The following is a 9248-nucleotide window of genomic DNA, read 5'->3' as shown; positions in this document are numbered from 1 at the left end:
GAAAATGTTTTATTGCCTATTTAGTTTTTTAATACCCCAAACTATGTTACTTTTTAGTGCAAAAAGGTCACACAATAATTTACGCGCATTAATTTGTTAGATTTTTTCAATGATAAATATTATTCAAAATATTTTACGTAAAATTAGATAATAATTTTTGCCATGGTTACATCTGATAAAATATGATAAAGGTTTAAGTTATTAAATTAAGAGTTGAAATTTAAGTGCAATAAGGTCAACTTCATTGTACCGTAGATCAGTAAGATGAACACTGACCCCCTATTTTCTCTGCGATTTTGAGTCACTCTGTACGAGTACTTATCCAAAATATACTTCTCAATGAATCCTTGATTTAACAAATTTCAAGAGTGACATATCTTAAAAACATTTATTGACTGTGTTCTTGGGAAAAATGCGTTTTGTTTACCCTCTTACCAAACTCTTTCCGCTCGGCCTAAGGGAAATGGAAACAGAAACTGCAAATAACTAGAATTTTTGGACTGGAAAGTACAAGGGGCATAACTTTGGCCAAAATGGTCCAAGCGTACCAAAAACAAAACGAGAATTTTTCACTTAAATGAAGACCTCACCACTTGCCACTGGAGATCTGCAAATTTTCTCCTTAGCGCGGCGCTCAGGGTCATTGAACTGTTAAGGGTCTTGTCGTCCCAGTACCTATTGCCACACAGGACTTCGGTTTGTACTTAATCCAAAATATCAAGTAAGGACTTGATACTTACGTGACGGGTTCGAATCCCACTGTGGGACGTGAAGACCGGTCCTTCGGATGAGACCATGTAAAGCGAAGTCCCATGTTGCAGTATTTGCAGGCACGAAAAAGATCCCTTTCTGCTCAATGGCCCTTAGTACCGAGAGTAGAACAACATTCGCTGTTCTCCACCGGAAAGAGGTGGCGCCTCCATATGAGTGAAAACTTCTCGAGAGGGGCGTTAAACAACGTACAATCAATAAATCAAACCTACCTTTGTTTTCTGAGTCTTGGGTATTTAGGAAAGATAACTCTTGCATGTGGACATTTTATACTAAATATTCTTTTTAATTGGAATATTCATTTCGTTAGAACATTCTTCATTCAATTTGTCGCATGTTATTGATTGTGTTCAAAGACCCTCATTGCCGAGTTAAGGACAATATTCGCAGCACTCCACCTGCAAGTGGTGGCGTCTCCTTTTGAGTGAAAACTTCTCGGGAGGGACATTAAACTACATACAATCAATCGATCATCGTGACACCCTGGGCAGGCACTTTGTTAAATCAATCGTTGGTCGGTCAACATTTAGGAATGAGGATATGGTAATGGTCGGCCGACTTTGAAAATCAAATTGCAGCTCTGCAAACGATAAAGAACCCTCACTGCTAAATGGCCTTGAGGCCCGAGTAAAATTTTTAATTTGAAGTTCTTCATCGGTATTTGTTGATGCGTATACTGCAATATATGAGTCAAAAATTCTCAAAGGGACGTACACATTTGAATCAATCAATCTTAGATTCATTTTCTTTTGTTGTTACTCATTGCTATAGTATGGTGACGTGTGCTAGGTTCCTGAGTTGTGATAAGAAAAACAGAATTGTTAGTTTGACCAGCTCAGGGACATAGTTCTCTGGTGTATTTGTAACTACCTTTGGCATCTCTGTGACTATAGCTTGTGTTTGCTAACAGACGTTTGATGCAGTTCTTGATGACTTGTTATGGTGTCTTGCAGACTTAAAAATGTCTCCACAGCCTTCATACATGTATGGTGTCCCTGTGATTTTGTAATTGGAGGTTTTACCGGTATGTTATTTGCAGGATGTATCGGGAAAAAAGAAATTTTATTTTCAGGGATACATTGATTTTATATACATCTCATTTGGAACATAAAATTCTCATTATTGGAATGGTTGATTGTTTGGTTATATATCTAGTTTTAAAAAGTATAACTTGGATTTCAGTCATTTTAATCAGTCTTCTGCTATTAGGTGTCGTTGGTATTACTGAGGTTTGTTTTATTCTTTGGAAGGAGACTTCTGTAAACCTAATTCTAAGTCATTTGTACAAAGTAAAAACGTCACAAAATAAGTTTGGTCACCAGCTGCTTTTTTACCCATATTTTACTTTATTAAAAAAAATTACACTCTTACACATTTACACTTTTATTACAGAAAAATAATACTAATAATTTTATTTACTGATTACCTTTGCATTGATTGGACCAGATCAAATTTATGCAAAATGTTTCAAAAATAATTTCTTATGGCCAAAATATACACTGTAAACTTTGGAAAATTCCGCTATACTTGACTGCATGCATGTAACTATAATATTTTCTAGTTAATTACGCTGGAACTTTTTCAAGGCTACGCATACATCTTATATTTTGGGGAGGACATATAGGCCATGCCTGATGTCCAATTCAATCATGTAAACTAACTTTACATACATGTAATATAATATTGATTAAGTTAAATTAAATCGTATATCTTTTAAAATTATATCTGAATAGGACAATATTTTTGAAAAATAAGCCTCAGATGAACTTTTCAAATCCGTCAAATAAACAAGCTGTAGATTCTTGTCTACAATATTCAACTGGAAAACCAACAACCACACTTGTACTCATCTGAGGTCAAATATGTTCAGGATCTTCAGAATAATCCACCGAGTCCACAATTTGATTTATTTCAACTAACCAAGTCTGAGCAGCTAGATTCCTGACACTAGAATCTGATTGATTCAAAGGAATGAGGACTTTGACTCTGCCAAAGACAGCATATTACATATATGTAGCAACAGAGCTACAGATAGGTTAACAGTAATCTACTTAAACTATTCATTGCAACAACTTTTCCTTCAAACACTCGATTTGTAATATTTATTAAAATCTACCCGCGTCTGTCGATTTTCATATTATTGGTAATGGAAAAATTCTAAAGACATGAATAATTTAAAACAAGATGTGTTTGTGAAATACTATGCAACCAGTGGCATCAAAGTTCGAAAAAGCTATTTTTAGCATATAGGTCATGTCAAAGTCAATGTCACAAGGTCACCAACCTTGGTGTCATTGGAAAGAGCCTAATTAGTAAAATATGCACAACATATATAAAGTCTCTATCTATCATGGTTCAAATGAAGGTTAAAGTTGACAACAGACAAACAAACAAACAGACAGACAGACAGGTCAAAAACAATGTACGCCTCCAATCTATCAATCCGGACACATAAAAAAAGATTCGCGAACAAAACTTTTCACAAGTAAAATTAAGAAGGTTGTGAACCTCATGGATGTTAAAGGTGCTCTGACACAGATAAAATATTTTCTCAAATTTCTGTATATAAAAAAAACTTATTTCATCTGGAAATACATGTAATGGAAACTTCGAATTTTGGAACGTGTTTGATTGACCCATCCTTGCACTCTCACAAAGTAAATCTTATCTTTAATACTTAGGAAAAGTAGAAATTTTGTTGTGTATATTAATGAAAAATATTAAATCTACAAACCAGAAAATTAAAAGTGAGAAAATGAGAAAGCAAACCAACCATCCCATATTGTCAATCCGTGCTCAGTATTTTGTGCTGAGTTTAACAGTCGAAAATAGAACATACCCAGAGAAACCTAAACCTTAACAATAACAGGGCTCTTGCAGTGTTTACAAAAACAGTTTACGTGACAACTTGTTCAACTCAGCACACATCACTGGGCATGGACTGACAAACTGGTGAGTTGGTTTGCTTTCTCACATTTCTCCTCTGAATTATATATCAAATTTTCTACTTTTTTTTAGGAACTAGTATTAAGGATTAAATTATTTCCATTATAAATAATTTTTATGCACCCGGATCGATAGATAGGGGGTGCACATTGTTTTTGTCCTGTCTGTCATGTCAACTTGAACCTTCCACCATAACTTTTGAACCATGAGAGGTAGAGACTTTGTATTTGGTATGCTTACTCCACTAATTAAGTTCTTTCAAATGACACCAAGGTCAATGACTCTGTGGCCTTGACTGTGACCTCTATGCTAAATACAGCTTTTTCGAATCTTCACTATAACCTTTGAACCATAGGATGAAGAGACTTAATATTTGATATGCATATTCCACTAATTAAGTTCTTTCGAATGACCACAATGTCAATGACCTTGTGACTTTTACAGTTATCTGTATGCTAAGAATAGCTTTTTTCGAACTTTGTTGCCGACAGGTGCATAGTGTTTCACAAACACATCTTGTTTAAATTTTATGAACATATAAGATGCTATTGCAATATACATGTATGCAAGGAAACACGTAGTAGAAAGTAAGATATGAGAAAAAATTTTAACTTCAAATCTGTGTCCGAGCCCCTTTTAATCATTCAGTTATACTGTACTCGTTTTTTTTAATCAGAAACAGTTTTCGATAATGTAGATCTTTTTATGTGTATAATCGAATGTATTTGTTTGATCTTTAAATAGGCAAAGGCGTCGGGACCGGGAGGAAGGGGAGTAAGAGGGGGGTGTTAGCCCCCTTCCTAACTTTTTTTTTGCATAAATAGACATTATATAAGCATTGAAAATTGTGGTTTACATTTTCTTTTGTTAGTTTATCCCCCCCCCCCCCCCCATCTTTCAATTAGCCATCCCACTTTCAATTTGCTTCTGTCGCCAATGATAGTTATTTCTAATCTAAATGTCTAATATGCCCAAGAATATATGTAACGAATAATTGAAAAATCTATTTTTAGATTTTATCAGGTGACGTATTATAATTGCTATCCGTTTTTGTCTGTCGTCTTTCGTCGTGCGTTGACACTTGAACATATTCAGCTTCTTATCTGAAACCGCTTAACCGATTTCAATCAATTCTATGGATGAAGGGGAACAAAAAATTTAAATATCAGGGGTCCCTGCCCCTCTGGGGCCCGAGGGGTTGTACTTAAAGCACCAAAATTAATGCAATCTTTAATCAAAGTACTGAAATTACTGAAAGCCGGGCTTAAAGGTCACAAGCTACATTGCTATGTTGTAAATTCTATGTAAAGCAGGAGAAAAATAATTTTTTAGACAAGAGTATGTAAAATTTTGTAGAACTCTACAAAATTTATGCAGGGGGAGTAAATATTTCAGATAATTATTTAAAATGTTTTGTTATGGACATTGGCAACGTTCCAGGATTTAGTATAGAAAATTTCAAGAACTTTTGAACAGGTTTAAAGGTACCAAACGTGTTTAATTCTGGTTTGTTTAACTCACAAGCCAGCCTTTCTTTTTAGATTTCGTTCAATCAATGTTTTTACAATTTTCAACGCAATTTCTTAATAAAATATTGATAAAAAGGACCTACACTATTTTTAACCAGATTATTTTTCAAAAACCCATTCATTTTATAGCTGTTTTGAATAAAATTCATTATTCTATTCTTATTTCCGACGACATGAATATATTTTGGCTAAAATGCATTTATAGAAACAAGACAGAAAATTCCAGCACTGTTTCTGAATTTGAGTTACTTCCCTTGATATCGAATTATCATTCCTAATGATCAAGAGTTTCGTTCATGTAATTTACGTTATTGGAAACAAATTGTCATAAATATATTTGCATGGTTTTATTATTTCTTTCATTCGTAGGTACTAAACGGTACCTCCATCACATGACTTATGTTCTCATCCGGTTACTTAGCTTCACCACTTCAGCATTTCACTATTTTGCCCTTCCCAGCATAGCTTTGGTTAATGACGACCTGTTGACTGTCTATCTGATTTGTTTACACAATGTACAACAAAGCCATCAGTGCTTTTCTTTCTTACTGTATAATTTATTCTATCCGTTAAAAAATATGTACTTTTGTTTACCTCTATAACATACGTTTTATTTATTTCCACCCCCTAGAGAATTCCAAACGGGAGATCACTCTCAATGACTGTTTTTATATGTGAAGAAATCTATGTATCAAACCTTTTTTTTCTCCGGAAACCCTGCCTTGACAATGACCTTAAGGAAGTGCCATTTATGAATGCAGGTTTGTTGCAGTTGAGATAATTGTTGTCCTTTGGTTTAATTTCAGAAAAAAATGTACATGTCTTTGCATTCCATGTTTGCCAAGAGAATTATTGTTACTGTTGCTGATTTTTTTAAAGAAGAAAACACATGTACAATAGATAATATTTAAAACACTTTTATTTACATGATAATAATCACAGTATTCAAAGAGAAATCATGTTAGTCAACAATTATTTTAAAACAATAAATTATTACATTCCCACTTTTTTTAACTGTCAATGTTTATGACTGTGCAACACAAAATGGCTAAGGTACTGATTATCTTCAAGAAGCAATTAAATATTTCCTTGTATATAAGGTCACATAAAATGCTAAAGTTTATATAAAATATTTGCAAGTCTACAGTACCTGGAACACCTTTCATGTAATTTTCAATTACCTCCGATATACACTATTTTCAACATGGTGTATTTTTTGTATCGATTTCTTACACATACATGTACAGGTTAGTTCAACTCCAAGTTCCTTTAATTTTGAAATGTTGAACTCCAAGAAAATTCACACTCCAAGAGATCTTACATCTTTCAAATTGTTCATTTCCAAGAAAATTTCATCTCCAGTTTCATGTATAATTTTGTTATAAACTCATTGTATAAATTTCTTCAACTTCAAGTTAACTCAATTTTCTTAGTCAGTTATAAAATGTTCAATTCCAAGATAATTCATAAACCAATATAAACATATACTCGATCTATGCAATTTTTGTAATATATATAATGGTACTTAAAATGTTTCATAATAAATTATACACAATTCTTCTATTCTTTTCACTCTTAATGTTTGTTCAAATACAAATTAAATTAATATATTTCGTTTCAATCATTGTCAAAACTCATGCTTACTTTTAATTTATACTATGAGTTTAGCGGCACGCGCCTACTTCTAGCATCAATTGTGAAATCACATGGATCTAGACCTATACGAGTAATTTCAGAAAAAATAAAAGAGATCTAGTAAGGTGGTATTAATTCATTTAATGAAAAAATTGATAATAGTGAAGAAATATGACTAATACCGCAAATCACGATTAAAGGATTAACGGGATCTAAGCCTTTTGTCAAAACTTACATGTATGCTTTACAAACAATTCAGCATGGCGCCCGATCTGAAGTTCTAATCATGCAATCAACATCTAAAAACGTACATGAATCTCTAATGTATTTGATGATTTCTTTCAGCCCTAGAGAAACAGTATGTCAAATATTAATAAAATTTGCTAATTACAGAATACTAGCCAAACCTACTTTCTTTCTCATTTCAGTATGTCGTCTTTCTTTTCAGTCAACAACTGACGGCTATCGAAAGTAGTTCGAATATATTCATGCGCATCAATCGCATCACGCACGCTATTGGTGTCATAACAGTATTACACTTTGGTTCACGTCAAATCATGGCTGACGAAAAATAATCCCGGAATCTTCCCTTCCGATTCGGGCATTTTGATACGTGACTGGAGCTGAATTTTTTTATGAGATGAAAAACAACATGTAAACTTCCTGTATTGACCAGATTTATTAAAATTTAGGGCGTGCTGATTTTTCTATATACTGTCAAGAGTGGGGAGTGATTAGGCCCTGGACTAGATTTTCAAGCACCTGCTCAACTTCGACCGAAACAAACTTGCGTGCCTTGCTGGATGGCTATGTATTTTTTGGTACTAAAATCTTTATAAAGAATGGTTTTACAAGATCTGAAAAGGAAACTTCTCAGAAGTTTGTTTTGAATTAGTTACATCTACTCAAACTTGCGCATTTTTGGTAAGAATATATAGCAGAAATTAATACTGTTGTGACACCTGCAGTAAAACCGAATTTTGTACTTAGAAATATTGTAGTCTAAGAATTAAGGATTTATTTTGTGAGTTTAGACGGAAAATGAGAAATAATGGCATTTTTCGGCCGTCATTGCTGTTCGTTCATGTTTAATGGAGCATAGAAAATTAGTCCAGATTTCCTCTAAAATAAATTATGTTGGCCACACCACGGCCTGATTTGGATGTATCGGGTTGAGAGAAATGCATGAAATTTAGAGGACAGCTTAAAAAATACCTTGCCATCACACTCGTTAACATTATTTACTCATAGTTAATTTTGAAATCTATAAATTAAAAAAATTTAGACCACACTCGGAGCAAAATAAAAATTCTGAATATGTGTAAATATCGGTTTATTTGGAACACATTGGTAACAGATAAAGAAATCCGGTCGGAAGAAATAATTATTGAGGCAATTTAATCGTAATTAAGCAGAAAACACTTTAATATTTCAATAATATTTATTTTTTCGATGCCCATTTTAACCCCACCCCCCAACCTTATGACAAAAACTATTTCTTTCACCCTATTATAAAATGCAAACTTATTTCGAACAATTTTTCATCCTCATGTGAATCAGTATGCATCCATTAAAAAATTAAAACGAAAAAACCGCACAAGTTTAACGCGCAAGATCATTACATACAGTTCAATTTTTGCCATATTTTTAGAAATCCGTGTTCACCGCGAAGCCCCCTGTCACAGAGTTTTGCCCGTAATTTTCCTATCTTGGGACGGATTTTTATGAAACTTGGTAAATACATTAGATAATCATCATAGATCGGGAAAATAGCAATATACCGGCAAGGAAAAAATTTAAGTTTAATTGCAGGTGTCATAACAGTATTACACTTTGGTTCACGTCAAATCATGGCTGACGAAAAATAATCCCGGAATCTTCCCTTCCGATTCGGGCATTTTGATACGAGACTGGAGCTGAATTTTTTTATGAGATGAAAAACAACATGTAAACTTCCTGTATTGACCAGATTTATTAAAATTTAGGGCGTGCTGATTTTTCTATATACTGTCAAGAGTCGGGAGTGATTAGGCCCTGGACTAGATTTTCAAGCACCTGCTCAACTTCGACCGAAACAAACTTGCGTGCCTTGCTGGATGGCTATGTATTTTTTGGTACTAAAATCTTTATAAAGAATGGTTTTACAAGATCTGAAAAGGAAACTTCTCAGAAGTTTGTTTTGAATTAGTTACATCTACTCAAACTTGCGCATTTTTGGTAAGAATATATAGCAGAAATTAATACTGTTGTGACACCTGCAGTAAAACCGAATTTTGTACTTAGAAATATTGTAGTCTAAGAATTAAGGTTTTATTTTGTGAGTTTAGACGGAAAATGAGAAATAATGGCATTTTTCGGCCGTCATTG

Source organism: Saccostrea cucullata, unplaced genomic scaffold, assembly GCF_032062105.1.
Source record: "Saccostrea cucullata isolate Sc308-1 unplaced genomic scaffold, CSIRO_AGI_Scuc_v1 ctg769, whole genome shotgun sequence".
Lineage (NCBI taxonomy): Eukaryota > Metazoa > Mollusca > Bivalvia > Ostreida > Ostreidae > Saccostrea > Saccostrea cuccullata.
The sequence above is the reverse complement of the archived record's forward strand: the minus strand, read 5'-3'. Positions refer to the sequence as shown.